A 20,998-nucleotide genomic window follows, 5' to 3' on the forward strand; every position below is an offset into this window, starting at 1 on the left:
ATCTGTAGCATCAAACATCATGTCATATTACATACAACAAAGAAGTGAAAAACTTATCCCAGCACTTGGGGTGCAGAGGCAGACAGATCTCTGAGTTCCAGACCAGCCTGATCTACAAAGTGAATTCTAGGAGAGCCAGGGCTACACAGAGAAACCCTCTCAGGAGCCCCACCCCAACCCCTAAAAAGAACTGGAAAGCATTGTGGCAAATGCCTTTAATCCCAGCACTCAGAATACCAAGGCAAGCAGATCTCTGTGAGTACAAAGCGAGTTCCAGGACAGCCAGGAGTTTACGCAGAGAAACTTTATGTAGAAAAACCAAAGGGGCGGGGCAAAAGATTGTAAGATTGAGAGTATATGATGTGTGTGTACAGGCGCTAGTGCAGGTGAGATGTATCCTTTGGAATTTTGGTATCTGGGAAATCATTAGTTAAAAAGAAATAGAAATAAGAATGTAAAACCTATGTTCATGGTTATTTTACTACTTCCTTTACTATTATAATATTATTATGCTCATAAACATAATTTATTCACTGACATTGCCAAATATTATCCCTGAAACCAACTCAGGAAACATCCTTTGTCATCAACTACGGCAGTGAATAGTTCTTAAAGCCCATTCCTAGTGGGCAGGTGAGATGGTTCAGCAGGAAAAAAGCATGAACAGTGCAAGCCTGACAACCGAAGTTCCATTTAAAGACTGAAATGGTTCATTAAATTTTAAAACATCCCTTCCAACAAAGCAGTCTAGAGAATCTGGAAGTCAGGAAATCAAAATGTGTTACATTACAGACACTTCCCCCCTCAGGGACTACAGCTGATTTATAGGAATTTTTGGCCACAGAAATAGCTAACATGTAATTATAATACATTAATTTTATTTTCTTCAATCTGTGGTGGCTGTGAACCAAGCACTAGATTATAAGACATGGTCCTGAAATACAATGCGAACTCCTTTCTCTATAAATGATTTGAATTTCTGCAAGACAGTTGATTTTTCCCGAAAATTTATGAAGTAAACATCTCAGTTTGGCACATCTAAATTTTAAAATGAGATAAACTTATGGGACCATTCTTATAGTCAGAAGGCTCAGTTTACATACAATCTTTTCAGACAGTCTAACTTCAGCAATTTTGAGATATTTTGCATTGTCATCTTTTGAATCTATCCACAATTGAAAATTAAATTTCACCTCTTCTTTGGAAGTAGATTATAACACCTAAATGTATTAAAGTATTAATCTGTGTATGAAAATCATCATAAAATTATTTGCTGAGCCGGGCGTTGGTGGTGCACGCCTTTAATCCCAGCACTCGGGAGGCAGAGGCAGGCAGATTTCTGTGAGTTCGAGGCCAGCCTGGGCTACCAAGTGAGCTCCAGGAGAGGCGCAAAGCTACCAGAGAAACCCTGTCTCGAAAAACAAAAACAAAAACAAAAAAAAAAAATTATTTGCTGAACTGTTGGGTGTTGTCTAGGAAGCTACTTTATTCTATAGACAGAGTGAAATCAATGCTTTGGCAATGTCCATATGAATACTTATTAAGTGTAGTCATTATACTTATACACTAATGTATATATATATATATATATATATATATATATATATATTCACACACACATACACACACACATATATATATACTTATATACACATGTGTATATGTATATTTATTTATTTATTATAGTAAGTTTTGTTTTGGAAATATTTTCACTCTGAGTACTACTTCTATGGTATGTATTTATAGCTGTTAATGGCAATGCCACAAAGATTGTGTATTGGACATCAAGTTGCTATGGAAGGATAATATTTCAGTTTTTCTTACTGTATGAGGTAGCTAGGTAAGGATTTTGATTTCATGGTGGGAAGGGTTTCTGTCAAAACTATTGTTTGGTTTGTCATCACCTCATTTGTGTGGAGATCAAGATTGGAAGGTGAAGTGTGTGTGGGAAGGTGCATTTTTGTAAATAGCCTGTGGAGTGTGGTTCATGTTTCATGCTGTATTAACTAACTGCATGACCAGTAGAATTATGTATAACACATGGAATCTTAGGGGAAAGCTTACCACCACATATCCTTCATTTCATCTAAGGGTTCATATAAAAAATACTAAGCAATGACTAAAATAGAGAAAAGAGATTTGGATAATGCATTCACTTTGTCACCCAAGTCAGTGCTATCCACGGTTGTAAAACCAGAGTTGAATGTTCTTGGTTTGAAACAGCCATCTCCTATTTTCATACATTACACTAAGCCACCATGAGCCAAAGCCTGCATTTGCAAGTCCAATGCCTGTGTGATCCTGCCAGACGTGAACAATGCAGACTCAGAAGCTCTTTGCCACTTAGCAATTAGTTCATGACATAATGATCACTTCAAATTGGTGATCCAACAAAAGAAGGATCTCCATTAGAAGACATTTCTAAGTACCACTTTATTCTTTGATCCAATGCCCATTTATTGCCTCCTCCAAGCCCCATGGAAGAAGTTATATGTAAATAAGTCATCAGCCAAAGGGGAAAGAGAATAAAGCTTCCCCATCCTCAGCACTAATAAGATTTCAGATGGGCTTCAAGTAATAAGCATATTAAAATGATTTAGTTTCTCTTCCCTCCAGGGAGTTCTATGTGACCTACTTGCAATGTTATAGTATTGTGTGTGTTTTCTACATATATTTTGAAAAAATTATATATTAAGGCAGATTTGGGAAGCTTTGTGATTGCTAAACGTATTTAAAGAGAAGTGAGATAATTCATGTTGAAGTGTGTCAAATAAAATAAAACACTGGTTTCATAGAATTTGGAAAAGATAAATCGGAACTTTTCTCATTAGCATATAATAATAATTTACAATACTTTAAGTTCCTAAAAAAATAGAACTTGAATATATATATATATATATATATATATATATAGAGAGAGAGAGAGAGAGAGACATATACATACACACATGTACACATAAGAGAGAGAAGCATGCATATTTTAACTTAGTAATTAATAGCAACTGGAAAAGAGAAAAAAATATGCCAAAGACTGGAGAATACACATCTTCAGCACTACCCTGCAGCTAAGGCCACTTATAATCAAGGTTGTTCTGGAAATAACAGCCAGCAGGTGAGAGCTCTAAGGTGGAGAAGCCAGAGGAGCACAGGCTCAATAATGTAGAAGTGATTACTTTCCCAGGATGCTCAGAACCACCTTGTACTTCAAGCTTCCACCTCAGCCCAGGTTGGGGATGGATTCTGTTGACAAAAATCATTTGACTTGAAGATCCTCCAAAACAGAGCAGAACATGCTAGAATCCATGAGCTTAAAACCAGAATATTTTGTGACTGTTCTCTCTGAAGTACTCCATCTGAAAGATAAAAGAAAAGTGCTCCACAGAAATTCTGTAGAAGTGAAATTAATTGCTTGGAATACTGTGAGAATGTAAAGCCTACATTCAGAAAGGGGAGAGGTCATTTGTCAATTAGAGAGTATCTTACATTGATCATTGAAAATTCGGTCATAAGTGGAACAAAAGTGAATAGAATAGGTTCAGTTTCTTGTAAGTACTCTGAGAGGTTGAGAGTGAAGTGAGCCATTTCAGTGGGGGTCATGGGAGAAGAGTGAGGGCAAAGCAGATTTCTACTGCCGCTTCTCATTTTCCGCCAGTATCTCGGTCTATATTGACTCTTACCCTTGAGAAGGCTAGAGCACCATTGCACAACCTCACTGAGATGTTGGTCATGATGAATGGTGGAAGAGGGCTTCAGTACATTTATCAAGTCAGTATGCTAGAGTCACATGCAACTAGAAACACTGATAGTTTCTTTACTATAAAATTGTCTTTCTCAGAAAATACTATTATGGATCAGACACTCAAACTCTTTTTTTTTTCCTTTTTTAAAAATTTAATTTAATTTTATTTTGCAATACTATTCAGTTCAACATAATAGCCACAGATTCCCTTGTTCTCTCCCTTCCTGCCCCCTCCCCTTCCCCCCAGCCCATCCCCCATTCCCACCTCCTCCAGATCAAGGTCTCCCCGAGGACTGGGATCGACCTGGTAGACTCAATCCAGGCAGGTCCAGTCCTCTCCTCCCAGATTGAGCCAAGCGTCCTTGCATAAGTCCCAGGTTTCAAACAGCTAACTTGTGCAATGAGCCCAGGACCCGGTACCACTGCCTAGATGCCTCCCAAACAGATCAAGCCAATCGACTGTCTCACCTATTCAGAGGGCCTGATCCAGTTGGGGGCCCCTCAGCCTTTGGTTCATAGTTCATGTGTTTCCATTCATTTGGTTATTTGTCTCTGTGCTTTATCCAACCTTGGTTTCAACAATTCTCGCTCATATAAACCCTCCTCTTTCTCACTAATTGGACTCCCAGCACTCCACCCAGGTCCTAGCCTTGGATGTCTGCATCCAGATTCCTCAGTCCTTGGATGGGGTTTATGGCACAACTATTAGGGTGTTTGGCCATCCCATCACCAGAGTAGGTCAGTCCCGGCTGTCTCTCCACCATTGCCAGCAGTCTCAAACTCTTAACCCAAATTACTTTAAACTTTTGTTTGTACATTTAGTCAAATTTCATATAAGATCACAAATACAGCATGCTGTTAAAAAAAGATTTGAATTAAATGAATAGAATGAATTTGTAATTATTCTTTCAATTTCTAAATAATTTTCTTTTCATTTTGAGTTTTATACAATTTATTTTGATCATGTTCACTCCAAACGTCTTCCCCTAACTTCTCCAAGATCCACTCTGAATCTCTGATCCCCAAGTTTATGTTCATTTTTATTTTGTAATGTCATATATAATATCATGTAATATCTCTACATTAACTTCAGCTTTATTGCCCATATTTCTGAGGTGTGTGACCATCAATTGGGGCCTGGTTCAACTACCAGCAGTCATAGCCTTATAGAAAACCAGATCGTCCTCCCCCAGAAATCATCAACTGTTGACCTTTCATGACACCCTTCCAATTCCATGCTGGAATATTCACTGGATTGATATTGTGCAGGAAGCTACAGCTGCTGTGAGTTCATGAGCATGGCTATCCTGCCATGTCTTCTTACCTTCCTTACAGTGGCTGCACTTTAAACTAGCAGCCTGGCTGCCAAGGCCTTAGCCTTAGGGCAATTATGTTCCCCCAGACAATGGCTCAGTTGCCACTGCTAAAAGTAGTTGTAACTAAATCTCTAGCGTTCTAATAAAACTGGAGCTTCAAAGGCTGGGGTGAAAACCTGCAAGCTTAGAGATTTAGAGCAGCAACTGGCTAGATTTTTCTCTTTGCTGGCATCTGGAAGCCACTCCCTTCCACACTGCCCCAACCAAAAAAAAAAAAAAAAAAAAAAAAAAATCCATGCTAAGCTCCTCCCTGTTACTTCCTGTCAACTAGTTGCTAACCCTGCCTCTTTGAGTCCATGTTAATTTTATTTAATTAATGCAAATACAACTCTTCTTTACATCGTTAATAAATGCAGCATGAACAATTGTAGCACATCTTTGCCTGGTTAAACAATTATTCCACAACACAGTCATGTCCAGAAAACACTGTTTCTCTCCAGTCCTTCCTGACCTCTGGCATTTAGAATCTTTTTTGTCTCTTGTCCTGTAATGGTCTCTGAGCCTTTGGGGATGATGTAATGGAGATACTCCATTTGTGTACCAGGTATTTCCTTTTGGACCACCAGAAATTCCCAAATCATTGCACATAGATTTCTTATTAGTTATAAAGGCTCAGCCTAGCTTAGGCTCACTTCTGGCTAGCTCTTTTAACTTAAATTAACCTATTTCTCTTCACCTTTTGCCTCAGAGCATTTTACCTTCTTTCCCCCTTTTTTCTGTATATCTTACTTTCAATGCTTCTTTATGTCTGGCTGGCAGCTGCTGGGCTTCTTGCCCAGGGTGTATCCCTCTTTCTCTCCTCCCTCTTCTTTCTTTTCGCGTTCTTTCTGAGCCCAGATCTCTCCTCCTATTTATTCTCTCTGTATGCCAACCCCACCTATCCTTTCTCTGCCTACCTATTGGAATTCAGCTCTTTATTAGACCAACCAGGAGTCTTAGGCAGACAATGTGAAACAAATGTAACACAAACACACCTGTATATAATAATCACTCATCCTTGCATCATTAAATAAATGCAACATGAACAAATGTAACATACCTTTACACAGTTAAAGTAACTATGCTTAATAGTCCACAGCATAAACAAATGCAACACATCTTTGCCCAGTTAAAACAATATTCCACAACACATATGTGTTTGAGCAGTCCATTGACACTAATTCTCGGTGGTTAACCAGTTTTAAGTTTTGGCTTTAAACCATCATCCGTGCACAAAAAAAAATCTTCTCTGATGATGTCTGACAGATCCACCATTTATGAGTAAAGGGATATGAATTTGGAGAACAGATTAATACTATGTTCACTTAGTAAAATAATAATAGTAAGTTTACCCCTGGGGTATGTGATTTCCCCAATCGTGAATTCTTGGTGATATTTGCAGTACTGAGCATGTAATACCTCTTGATGAGGTTTTCAATCCAATCAGAAAGCACACATACATATATTACCTTTAATCGGTCCATAATACATGTACACTATTAAGGAACAGTATTGGTGAAGAAATTAAAGCAATGTTTATAATATATTCTACTCACTTAGACCTTAATAAACACATGAAGCCCTTTAGCTCTTGCTATGTGATAGACATGGTATTCATAACATATTTGACTTCATCCAATTTTCAGCTCTGTGGGAATGTATTTACTGTCCCCTTTGTTCTCTTTGCAAGAGAGACAAGTATAGGTACAGGCATGGCACAACAGACTCAAGTTTGCGTAACGGATAAATAATGAGACAAGTATTTGAATTTAGATTTTCCTGACACTAAAACATTTTTGTTGAGTTATTCTTTTTTTAATAGTATAACCCATTGATAGAGAAATTATTCAGCCCTTGTACTCTGACTCCCTGAGATCACAGTAAGTAGTAAGAACATACTGATGCTCTATACACATCATATTTAGGCTTAACTATAACCCCGAGTTATGTCCAAGTATTTGGGAATGCTAATTAACAGTGATCTTTGCCATCATGAGAGTGATGAGGAAAACCCATGTCATCCTGTTGGAGCAGGTAAAGTAGTGCACATCTTCACTTGTGGAATAAAAATATCACTGGGAGGCAGAGGTATGGTAGTTAATGACCTTGGAGATTTCAGCTCACACTTTAGTTTTGCTTTGCACATGCCCAATGTATATTATTAGGGTTTCTAATCCACTGGTTAAAAGACTCTATTCAGAACACTGGGCTAGAGAAGAGCACAGAAACAGCTTCCATCTGATTATTTCTCCTTACTCAAGCATCACTTCTGCTCCACACCCATTGCCTAGAATTAGCTTCCATTGGTGGAACACACACATGGAAGCATGGGGGATACTTAAATAAATGTAATGATTTTTTTTAGCATGCAGTGTAGGGAAAAGGAGATACAGGGCTGTATAAGTCACTTGCTCCTCCATACCAGACTTGCCTTAAATGGAGGAGACGCTTAACGTTTTGGCTTTTACTATAGTCTTTGTTTTGTTCACTTCCCCAGTAAATATTCATTTGATTAACAACGTTAAAGGTTGTGTATCTTTAGAGCTGCATTCTTCTAACTCTTATAAACTATATTCCATTTAAAACAAATTATAATGCGGATCTGGTGATGAAGTTCAGCTGACAGAGTGCTTGCCTAGCATGCATGAAGCCATGGGTTTCATCTACAGCATAGAACACTGGGTGCAGTGTCTGTGGGAAAATGGAAATAAGAAGCTCAGAAATTTAGGGTCATCTTCAACTACATAGTAAGTTCAAGACCAGCCTGTTCCACTTGAATGTCTGTCCCACTATGTCTATTTGTTTTTGCTGACATCAATTTTGTACATCAACACAGTATTTTACTCAGGAAGAAAATGAAAAACTCCATTCTTTTTACTTTTACTTATTTTATAATATTGTTCTATACCAACGCTTGGAGTAGTCATATGTTAAAATTTATAAATTCTGTTTTATATCTTATGAATGAATAAGTTATAATGGTATTTCATTATTTCAGTGAACAAGGATTATTGGTATGTTAAACACTTATAACCCTATTATTATTTGTAGGAGAGCAATTGAATATTTTTTTCTTTTTTTTTTTTCAATAAGATTGAACATCTTGAAAATATTGTATGTTTGGTTGTTCAAGGACATTATCCTCCAGAAGTTCCTGTAATAAAGTGTACCCTTGTAGGCAGGTGTGTGGTTTATTTGCTCTACAGAAATCAATGAAACCAGCAGGATGCCTGAATGCAGCATGGAAAATGATTCAGTAGAAGGTGAATTTGTTCTTCTATCCTGGAATGCTTGTTTTCCTGTGGGTATGCCTTTACCGATAGTAATTTGTTTACTGTATAAAGTGCTTTAAAATTACTTGCACTTATTTTAAATCAAAAGAAAGTTTCCCACTGTATGTGCTTGAAAATTTGGAGTGAGCTGACAATTGATGTGAATTTTTAAGGATATATCTTTCTTAGACATGAAAATAGTTTATTATCTTTAGAATGTTTTGTTTTTTATTTTCTTACATTAGATATTGATAATTATAAGTATAAATTTAATTTTTAAAAGGCTATTCATGTTTTCTTCTGTGAATTTAAATATTAAGGATTCCAAGCCTTGATTAAGTAATTTGATAATATCCTTAATTTCTAAATTAAATTCAATTCTGTCTATCTCACTTTTGACAAATCTATTCACATTCAAACTTCTTCTTAGCTAGTGTCTCCTATTATCTTTCAAAATCAGTGTGTCTTTATTTTTTTAATTTCTACTTATCACTTGATTTTTTCTTATAATAACTCTTAATATATGTGTTATTTGAATAATAATTATCTATAATGCATCCCCAAAATAATAATGGTAGGTAGGCACAACTTTTATGATTCTAAGATTCAAGAATTATGAGACTTTGAAAACAGCTTGGATAAGGGAGTGGAGAGAGAGAAAGGGAGAGAGGAGAGCCAAAGAGAGAAATGTAAGGAGGGAGGGAGGAAGAGAAGGAAAGAAGGAGATAGATAGATAGATAGATAGATAGATAGATAGATAGATAGATAGATAGACTAATTTTGTTTGACCATAAGATTTTTAGATGTCAAATTATTACTGGCTACTGAATCTAAGACTCTTTTGAATGTTTAGAATTGACAAAAACAATCATGTGGAGTTCTATCACTGACATGGAGATATGCAAACTTAAGTCAACACTCATTAAGAATGAGGAAAATAAATAATTCTGTGAATCTTATTCCTTTAGTATTCCTATAATTATTCTACACAGTGGGTTTGACAGATCACTGAACTACTGAGTTTGTGAAGACATAACTGAGCAAAGAGAACATGGAGAAGAAGACGAACTGGTTTTCCCAGACAATCCAAACTCATTCACACAGGGCACTTACACCCACATGCCTGAGAAAGAAACGCTTTTATCTTTTATTTTCACTAAAAGTAGAATTAGATCTCCTAAATATTTTTCCTTTTATTAAAAATACTTTTTCTTACAATATATAATCTTTTATGGTTTCCCCTCCCTCTACTCCTCATAGCTCCTCCCCACCTCCCATCCCTTCTGGATCCACCCCCTTTTTGTTTCCCATTACGAAACAAACAGGCTTCTAAGGGATAATGATAGAATAAAATAAAACATGATATAAGATGAAACAAAAGGGAACACATTGGAATTAAACAAAACAGGTAAACAAAGGAAAAGAGCCCTGAAGAAGGCACAAGAGTCAGAGATCCACTCGTTCACATGTGCAGGAGTCCCATAAAAATACTTATGAGGAAGCCATGAAATAAAGCACAGAGGATCTGGTGCAGATCTTTGTAATCTCGGTGCCTGCTGCCTCAGTCTCTGTGAGTTCATATGAGTTTTGTTCAGATTGATTTACAGGGCCTTGTTTCTTGGTGTCCCCCATCCCTCCTAGTTTTATACTCTTTCTGTTGCTTCTTCTGCTGGGTTCCCTGAGCCCTTGGGTGGGTCTGGGTTGTTTGATGGAGACATCCTATTTAGGGTGGAGTGTTCCAAGCTCTTTTACACTATGCCTAATATCTGGTTGTGTCTCTCTATAGATCTATTTTTTTAAGATAAGAAAAACATGGAGAACTTCATGTGCCAGACTACCAACAAAAGCATCAGGCAGGAATCATGTCTCTTGTTCCTTCACACTGAAGATTACTCTCTGTTTGGAAATTTAAGGAGCTATGATTGGGGGAAAAAGTTATGAGAAGAAGATCTGCTCAGGCTAATGAGTGCTTAAAAGTTGTATAAATCATCACAGAAGCAAGTGTTTAAAATCTCAAGTGTAAATCAGGAATTAATGAATAGGCTTGTTTGAGGAAATTGGCTCTTTGAGGGTGAGAAGAAATATGCACAGAAGTTAAGAGGTATAAAGTTCCAGGAGATTAGAGAGAGATGAGTCACTCTCTAAATGATCCTATCACAAACACTGTTCTTAAATGGCATTAATATAAATGGAAGAGGAGATACAGGAATATTCCAAAGAAATCTGATCTACAAAAGCAAAACACTGATAAACAAGAGTCTACTAAAAAGTGGCTACTATGTATACTGACACTTTTGATGAGACTTCAGAAATTGGACTTTTCTTATATTTTAATTAGAGAACTATCAATATTCTTAAGATGTTTTCATCATGGGAGCTAGAAAGATTGCTCAGTGGTTTAGCATATGGTTTAGAGCATTTTTTTACTCTTGAAGAGGACCCTGGTACCATTCCCAGCACCCACATGCTATCTCTTTTTCAGAATCATTCCTATCTCAGAGTTACAGTGGATCTGATGCCCTCCTCTGACCTCAAAGGTATGTACATGGTGTAGCTGGAGAATTTCCCTCCAGCTCCCGCCAAGCCCTGCCAGTCCCGGAGCCTACCTATAAAATAAACACATCGACTCTTATATTATTTTAACTGCTCGGCCATTAGCTCAGGCCTACCATTGTCTAGCTCTTACTCTTATACTCAGCCCATTGCTGTTAATCTATATGTTGCCACGTGTTCTATGGCTTTACCTGTTGTCCTTACATGATATTCCCTGAACAGCAGCTGGTGTCTCCTCCCCCTGCTGTCCTCTCCTTTTCTTTTTCCTCTCTGTTAGTCCTGCCTATACTTCCTGTCTGGCTACTGACCAATCAGGGTTTTATTTATACAGAGCGATATCTACAGATAAGGAGAGAGGAGAATTCTGGGAAGTAGAAGGCTGAGTGGGGGAGACACTGCCAGCTGCTGCCATGACAAGCAGCATGTGAAGATGTCAATAAGCCACGAGCCATGTGGCAAGGTATAGATTTATAGAAATGAGTTAATTTAAGATATAAGAACAGTTAAGAAGAAGCCTGCCTCGGCCATACAGTTTGTAAATAATATAAGTGTCTGTGTGTTTATTTTATAAGTGGGCTGTGGGACTGCCGGGGCTTGGTGGGACCTGGAGAGAAGCTCTCCAGCTACAACATGGTTCACATACATTCATGTAGATAAAATATTCATGCTCATAAATAAAAATAAATATAAAAAATTAAAATAATATTCCCTTCATGGTACAACTGCTCAACTCCTCTGTTTAAGGGAATTCAATATTTCAATTCTTTGGGAATCACTATAACTATCAATGTTTTGCCTGTTTTTAAAATGTATCACACTAGTCTATAGAACATAGCATATAGTTTATAGGAAGTGTGCAAATGCCAGTTATTCCATAGTATCATTAGAAACGCAAAGAATTCAGTTTAGCCAAAAACTTCAGACCCCAAAATAGTATTAGTTGAGTGGGATGACACTAACTAAATGGAGCAGAGCTATCAAACAACAGCAATCACAGTAATAGGCTCCCTAAACACGGTTGCCAGAATCATTTTGATATTCTCGGATAAGAAACACCATATCATTTTGTTTCACACACACACACACACACACACACACACACACACACACAATGATTCTTAAAGGCAAAGTTTGTTACGCATCAGTGTAGAACTTAAGGCATAGTGATCAAGTCATACTCAATAAACTTCACTTTCACTATGAACTTCGTAGAATCATTTAAACTCCTGAGATGTAATTTTTCATCCTTTGATAGTTTCTTCTGCTTTTTGTATATATTGAATTAGTGTTTTAACTCATTTTTGCCAACATTAAGGGTGGGCCACTGTTGTTTCCCTCTATCTGAAGTAAAAACACAGATAGGCTCCAGGAGTGTCAATGATTTCTTCTTATTTGTGTTTCCTAAGGATAATTTATATGAATCATTTTTATGTTAAGCATATTTACTGAGGTCACTATAGCATTCGCTAGTAATAATTATATCTTATAATGTGTGGAAAGTAAAGCACCGATTACACGTTATAATACAAATGAATTTGAAATTATCAATTTCACATGAGAAGGATAAAGGAGGTTCACTGGCATGGTTTGGCTGAGACTTTTACCAGCATTATACTTTTGTGAGGAAGGCTTGCTTTCAATGATTGAAGTCTTTTTTTTTTTTTTTTTGTAAATTTTTTTTGGGGGGGGTTTCAAAGGATTTTTTAGATTTTTTAAATGTGTGTTCCGAGCCTGGAGCACACACTAAAGTCTCTGGCGGGGGAGACGCGGATTTTTTGTAAATTTTTTTTGGGGGGTTTGAAGTCTTAAAAATGCCTGATGCGGTTAAAGTGATTGCAGTATGACAGGGATGACTCAATGATTGTGCATGGACACTGATCAGTAAGATGAGAGGCAAATGTGACTTCAGGCTACAGCGGTTTGTCACACATACAGCAAAATCTGATTACTATTTTTACTACTTATTATTATTACCTTACTGCTCTCACCTGGCACCGAAACATACTTCAAGTGTCCTTTGAAATTCATTGAAAATGCTTCTTGAAAGAGTTTGAGCTAATTAGATATAATGACTTTGCTACTTGTGACTGAATCACCACTGCAGCATATCTGTATCCATACGCACTTACATATGTCATCGTTATGCTAATTCCTTATATGCATATTATAATTTTTCAAGTTCTTATTTTAAAGTGTCAAATATAAGAAAAACGTATCAAATACACTACATTGATTACTTAAGGTTATTTTTTCTAGCATCTGGACAGATTCTCATGTTTTCAATCTGCTTTCACATGTTTTAATCTAACATAAAACTAGTGAGACTGAATGCACATTTTACCAGGAAGCATGTTAATTAATTTAGCAAGGATATGCTATTTCTATTAAATATGCATGAAAAGTTTGGAGACTGTATTGTGGTCACCAGACTGTTTTAAATATATCCTAATGAAAGAAATAAACTTCTCTTTATTTCCCATGAAATGGAGTAATACATTATAAGACTCATGGAAATGGAATATTGAAGATAATATCTGGGCCTAGAGAAGGGTCAAGGGTTAAGAATATACAATGATCTCGCTCACAACTTGGGTTCAGTTCTCAGCATCAACATCTTGTAGCTCATGACTGCCTGTAACTCTATCTCCAGAGGCTCTGGAAATGAAATCAGGTGCATGTCTGACTAGAGACGGGAGTAGGAAAGACACAAGAGAGTGGGGGATGAGAGAAGCCAGAATCCATTATGTGTATATATGAAACTATCAAGGAAGGAAGTGAATAAAATTATAACATATGAAAAACCATAGCTATAATGAACAGCTTATAATTCCACATTCCAAGTGGAAGGTTATAAGATGCTTTTCTGAAACTGAAAGGCCGCTAGATAAAGTAATAGGTAGCAGAGAGTTATTGACTATTATCTGCCTGATGCTATAAAAGGTGTAAATGCACTGATGTGTGTAGCTATAAAACTTTGTAAAAATATGCATTCTTTAAAATACATATAGGATGTTTACATAAATTATCTTGACAAAAGAAAAATGTGAGGGTCTTGCTATGTAGTAGGCCTCAAATTAATAAATTTCATGTCTCTCCTTTTTAATCCTATATTACAAGATTACAAGTGGGCTTCATGGCACTTGGCCTTCTGGGGAAAAGTGTTTGTGTAATATGGAGTATACTGGTGAGCACAAAGCAGTAAGTACAATGTAAGTAGATGAAAAGTTAAAGAAAATCTTTACAGTAGCACTAAAGGTTATGATTTTTATGTCAGACAGATGTCCAAATTAAAAAAAAACATACCATATTGAACATATATGATGAAACTGTAAAAATTTCAAAATCAGCAGCACAGAAAAATGAAGTCAAACCAATTTTTTAAATAATGGATGTCATTGTGTGAAGATGGATTATTATTGCCTTAATTTTAGGGACACATTTATAGGTTAATAAGGGTTAAAAAATAAACAATTGCTACCTTCAAAAGTAGTGAAAATGAATGTGAAGAGAGTATTGTACATCCTCAAATGACTTAAATATATTCCATGGCAAAACATTTTAGTTTTACAACTGTAGCTGCTTGGCCTCCAGCTGTGACAGATCTACACAGAATGTTCGGAGTCAGCAAAACTAGGTCAAAGACATGGGAAAGGGATGCATCAGTGGTTAAGGATTCATGTAGCTCTTGCAGAGGGCCAGAGTTCAGTACCCAGCACCCACATTAGATGGTTAACAGATGCCTGTAACTCTGCCTTCTTCTGGCTTCTGTAAAAACCTGTACACATATGCTCATACACACAAATAGACCATGGACATATAAACAGAAATAGAAATAAATTAACCATTAGAAACACTTCTAGGTGCTTTAGTAACTTGTATCATTACAGGATATTACAAGGATGTAAAGAAATGCTTCAGATCAATGAATGAAACATCTATTATTGCTAACAAAATCATGATTAAACATTTCAATGATAATGATAAGATTTTGAGATTAGAAGATGATATTTCAATGTATTTTTATTGCTAAAGTTACCTAAGAATTTTGTGATTCACACAATAAGAGTAAGCACTGCAATGCAAACATCACCAAAATCATATCTTCTTGCAGTAACATTTATATTGGTGAAGTTAAATGAAATCATTTACAAACTGGTAGCAAAATGTACAATCTTAGACTAAATAGAGTCATCATAAGATTTGCCAATAAACATTTAAAATTAGTTTGTATTTTCATTGTTTTTTTAACCACTGAATAAGTTATATAAGTAGTAAATTGCTTTTAGTTGAGAAAAATAAATGAGAATTTTTAAAGAATGGTTTAATATGTAAAACTGGCTTGAGTATTTAATTCATTTAAAAATGGTGAATAGCCAAAAATTCAGAAGGATTCAATTGAGTTCAGTAAAAAGAAATGATTTCATAGTCCAAAGGAATTACTTCTAACAAATAAGTCTAATTGTGAATGGTTTAAGATGCTGTCAAGATGTACTCTTTTCCTTGTAATAAAATAATTGACTTTAGAATTTCTAACACATTTGATTGAAAGTGAATTTAGGCTGTAGTAATCTTCTGCAAAAGAAATACTACAGAGGGATATGCATAGCAGAAGAAGTAAGAGTCTATCATACAATGAACAACTCCTATAGTGTATATAGTATATACCAAATTCAGTATTCTCACTGAATTTCATGATACTGTTTTAAAATTGTATGATTGTATGGATAGAAGCACATTTGTAGGTATGTATTTTTTGTTGCAGAAATAAATTTATGTTTTCTAAATCACATATTGAATTGTTCTGTCTTAGGGAGGTCATGCATTATTAGTCACTTTGATCTGATAAAATTGTTCAGAGGTCTCTGATTCTGTTTGTCAAAACCTACACTCTGCTGTGGAAAGATAAGGCAAGAAATAAATATGAGTCCCATCTAACACCTAAAAATTTCAGAATCACACTTAAAAGAGTAAAAAGAAACGAAGAACACTAAATAATTGTGTGTTACATTTAAAATCTTTTTTTCATGTTTTTTTTTATTTATTTTACAATACTATTCAGTTCTACATAATAGCCACAGATTCCCTTGCTCTCTCCCTTCCTGCCCCATCCCCTTCCCCCCAGTCCACCCCCCCATTCCTAATTCCTCCAGATCAAGGTCTCCCCCGGGGACTGGGATCGACCTGATAGACTCAGTCCAGGCAGGTCCAGTCCTCTCCTCCCAGATTGAGCCAAGTGTCCCTGCATAAGTCCCAGGTTTCAAACAGCTAACTCATGCAATGAGCCCAGGACCTGGTACCACTGCCTAGATGCCTCCCAAACAGATCAAGCCAATCGACTGTCTCACCTATTCAGAGGGCCTGATCCAGTTGGGGGCCCCTCAGCCTTTGGTTCATAGTTCATGTGTTTCCATCCATTTGGTTATTTGTCCCTGTGCTTTATCCAACCTGGGTTTCAACAATTCTCGCTCATATAAACCCTCCTCTTTCTCACTAATTAGACTCCCAGCGCTCCACCAGGGGCCTAGCCATGGATGTCTGCATCCAGATTCCTCAGTCCTTGGATGGGGTTTCTGGCACAACTTTTAGGGTGTTTGGCCATCCCATCACCAGAGTAGGTCAGTCCCAGCTGTCTCTCGACCATTGCCAGCAGTCCTTTGTGGGGGTACTTTGTGGATTTTTGTGGGCCTCTTTAGCTCTTTGTTTCTTCCTTTTCTCATGTGGTCTTCATTTACCATGGTCTCCTATTCATTGTTCTCCCTCTTTTCTTGATCCAGCTAGGATCTCCCGCTCTCTTTCCCTCGACCCTTGCCCTTCATTGCTCCCACTCATGTCCAGGCTGTTCATGTAGATCTCATCCATTTCTCCGTGTCTTTCTTGGGGTCCCGTTTTCCAGTTAGCCTCACTGGTGATGTGATGTGAGTAGCAGTCCAGTCATCCTTGTTCCACATTTAGCATCTTCCTATGAGTGAGTACATACCATATTTGTCTTTCTGAGTCTGGGTTACCTCACTCAGGATGATTTTTTCTAGATCCATCCATTTGCCTGCAAACCTCATGATGTCATTGTTTTTCTCTGCTGAGTAGTATTCCATTGTGTATATGTGCCACAATTTATTTATCCATTCTTCAGTTGAAGGGCATCTAGGTTGTTTCCAGGTTTTGGCTATTACAAACAATGCTGATATGAACATAGCTGAGCAAGTGCTCTTGTGGTATGATTGAGCATTTCTTGGTTATATGCCCAAGAGTGGTATAGCTGGATCTTGGGGGAGATTGATTCCCAATTTTCTAAGAAAGCGCCATATTGATTTCCAAAGTGGTTGTACAAGCTTGCATTCCCACCAGCAGTGGAGGAGACCTCTGGTCACCCCACCTATACTACCTGCCTGGCTACTGCCCAATCAGCATTTTATTAAACCAATTTGAGTGACAAATCTTTACAGTGTAATTAAAAAGGAAGATTTTAACTTTAACATATTAAGACTATACACAACAAAAACAGTTATTAAGTAAGAATTACAGTGAAACTACATAATACATCTGCATTTGGCAAGGATAGCGAAAATACTTATTATCTATCTTATCTTAGTGAGTCTAAAGTTTTGTATCTAATTTATCTTTTATTATAATTAAAATATAACTATAACTATCTAGTCTTAGATTCCATCAAAGACTCCAGAAGGATGTAATGTTACCAATGACAGGGACATCAGACTACCTGGACAGTCATCCAAACTTCCTCTGCAATGTTGGGGCATCTATTTTTGGTCTACAAGCCTAGCATATCTGACAGACTTATCTGTGAAGCAGGATCTTTGAAGGACTGACCCACCTTGTCTTGACAAAGTTCTGCAGTAACTTTCTTTTGTGTCCTGCTTGTCCAATTTGGACAGAATACTGTCAGCAGTCAAGGCAAAGGACAATTTCTTTGCCCACATGTCTAGCTTCTGACATAAAGAAAACAAACTCCACATAGAGTTTCTTTGATGCCCATCATTCTCTTTGAAGTAATTGGTGCTGCCAGGAGAAGACATGTCTCCTTTTCATGAAAAGTCTAAGTTCTTAAAACATTTTAAATGCCATATTCTATAGGTCTTTGAAGTGTTTGAGATTGCCTATCCACCTGAAATATATTTCTGTATTACCTTGAAAACATACCTAACATTACTATAAGTTTGCTATTATAGATGACTATTAAACCATATTTCTTAATTATATATTATATTTTTAAATGAGCTGCATAAACATAATACTCTAAAAAAGAATAGAAATATACATTCATTATAATAAAATAAACTTTAAATTTCTTTCAATAAACCAAAATTCATACTGATGCAAAATACATAAGATTAAGAGCTGTTTTTTGGATTAAAGTAGATTTAATAATCTACCCTTTTTCTCATCATTTCTATATCATATCCCCCTTTCTTCTTTTAGAAAGAGATTGACTATGATCAACAACAATTTGTAACCAAACCCCCTAAACAAAGATAAACATCTACAATCTATTTTTTGGGGAATGTGGGAGTACTTTTCTAGGCTACTTCCTGCTGATTGGGTGTTCTTTTAATCTTATGGGGACCATGAGAAAATTTAGGATTATGGTTAAGTCTTGATTGGAGTAGTCTGTGTGGCTTCATCATCTCAGCCAGCAGTCTAGAAGCCTTTCTACATACAGAACTCCAAGAAAACTGCAACAGAGGTGCTCTGGAACATAGGAACATCTGGGCCATTTCTTCCCATTGAAGATTTTTCAGGGGATCTTCTTCAATCAAATATGATTTTTCTTAACATATAAGGAATCCACAGCCTCTCATTTTCTGTCAAAATAAGAGCATAACCTTTTATTCAAAGTAATATATCTTCTGACTTAAATTTTAAAGTCAAGGCACTTTCAAAATATATAAGTTGTATTAATCCAGTAACATTTATAATCAGTGTCTCTTAGCAGCTGTTGCTCCTTCCTCAGTAGTCAAACAATTCAAAGACAACAAATAACATACAATATACAAACTTTCTGTGTATTTTCCATATTTACATGGCTTTGTTTAAAGTATTACTTTACTCCCTTTTAAGTACTTTATTTTAAAACTATGTATTTCTTTTTTATGACTATTTATACCTTCTCTTCACTCTTGAAAGCCTAAGTATACTTTTAAACACATTGTGAACTGTTTAGAGGGTTTGTGTTTTGTTTTTTTGTTCTTGTCTGGATCTGTCTTTAATGCATATCTCTATCTTTTTCTGACCATGTAAGTGTGTAATTTGCTAGGATTAAAGCACCTGGCTCCACCACATTCCTTGACTTCCTGAGAGTCTAGCTTCCTGGTAGAGGTACTGACAGGATCCACACGTATGGCCTCCAACTCTGGAGAGGTTTTTGGTCCATGGTACTACCATGTAACATGCCATCAGATGCTCATAAATACCATATATGTGTTTGGCAACAGGACCTCTTGAAAGAGCCATGTGGTTTCAGCTACTAAACTGCTTCAGGAAACTATTTCTTAAAGCATCCTTGCCTCTGCCCACTGCCAGCCAACAGAGCCCACTGGAGAAAAATAAATGCTTGGCCAATAACTCAGGCTTATTACTAAATATCTCATATGCTTAAATTAACCCATAATTCTTACCTATCCTTAGCCACATGCCTTGGTAAAAATTCTCAGCAAGGATTCTCATCTTGCTTACTCTGTCTGTGTCTGGTTGATGACACCTGACTCCACCCTTTCTCTTTCTGCAGTTCTAGTCTGGTCACTCTGCCTATGCTTCCTGTCTGGCTACTAGTCAATCAGCATTTTATTAGACCAATTTGAATGACAAACCTTTACGGTGTATAAGAGAATGACTCCACAGCAACAATGCTTTCTTCTGACTATAGCTGGAAGAAAAACTGTATTCTACTGGGTTTTGGAAAAAATAACCCCGATTGATCTCTAGCTTCCTTGTTTTCTACACTACCTTAACCCTTTTAACAGTGAAATCTATTTCTCTTTTATTGAAAATAGATTTTTTTTCTCACGTAATATATGCTGCTTACAATTTCTTCTCCCTCTAGTCCTCTCAGTTCTTCTCCACCTCCCCTCTTTTCTGGATTAATTCCCTTTCTGTCCCATTAAAAAGAAAATCGGCTCCCAAGAGACAAAAATATAATATAATAAATACAATGCAATACAAAAGTAAATACTTCAGAATAGGGCAAAACAAAGTATCACCTTATGCAATACCTGGGATATTTCTTCTTATGGGGTTCTTGCCATTCTTTCTCCCCTTGTCTTTGTTTCTGTCCATCTCACTTTTGTCCTCTAAGGATGTTAGAGACAGTGTCTTCCAATTGTGAGAAATAAGATGTGAAAAAAAGAAAACATTTTATATACTGGGGAAAGGTACATGAAAATGGGTCAAGGATAATATTGATTATAAAGAAGACAAAATTTTTTTTGGGACTAATCTTATTTTATTTACCATCTCAAAGAATTAATGTAAGCACATATAGGGGGACACACACATTCACACACACACACACACACACACACACACACACACACACACACACTAATTTTGAGAAGATTGTAAAATTGTTTTCTTCTGTGATTTGACATCAACACAGGTCATTTTTCACATGAAACTTTATTGAAAATAACCACCTAGCTGTGTAGTTCTGCAAGCCTTCCTTTCTGTTTCGTCAGAAAATACAAATGGGCTTTAATGGATGGATGGATGCTTCTCACTCACACATCTGATGAACTACAAGAGATCATTCTAGTAACACACAGTGTAGTTTTGACTCCCACCCCTTTATTTTAATCTAATAAACTATTGCTGGCAGTCTTGAAATGACCAACACAGATGCATTTATGTAACAGTGCCCCATGACCAAAAGATTATGTGGTGTTTCACTATCAATCCTGTTCTACAATATTATGTTTGTGCAAGTCATACAGCTGTTGCTAAATAGAGACTCTCCAGAACTGTCTGACTTAATATTTGCTCCAATCATTCTAGTGCCCTACCGAGTATTAGAGCATGACAGAGCTCTGGTCAAATTTCAAAGGCATAAGATCCCAGTGCTCTCAGAA

This window comes from Peromyscus leucopus, chromosome 14 (assembly GCF_004664715.2).
Source record: "Peromyscus leucopus breed LL Stock chromosome 14, UCI_PerLeu_2.1, whole genome shotgun sequence".
Classification (NCBI taxonomy): Eukaryota; Metazoa; Chordata; class Mammalia; order Rodentia; family Cricetidae; genus Peromyscus; species Peromyscus leucopus.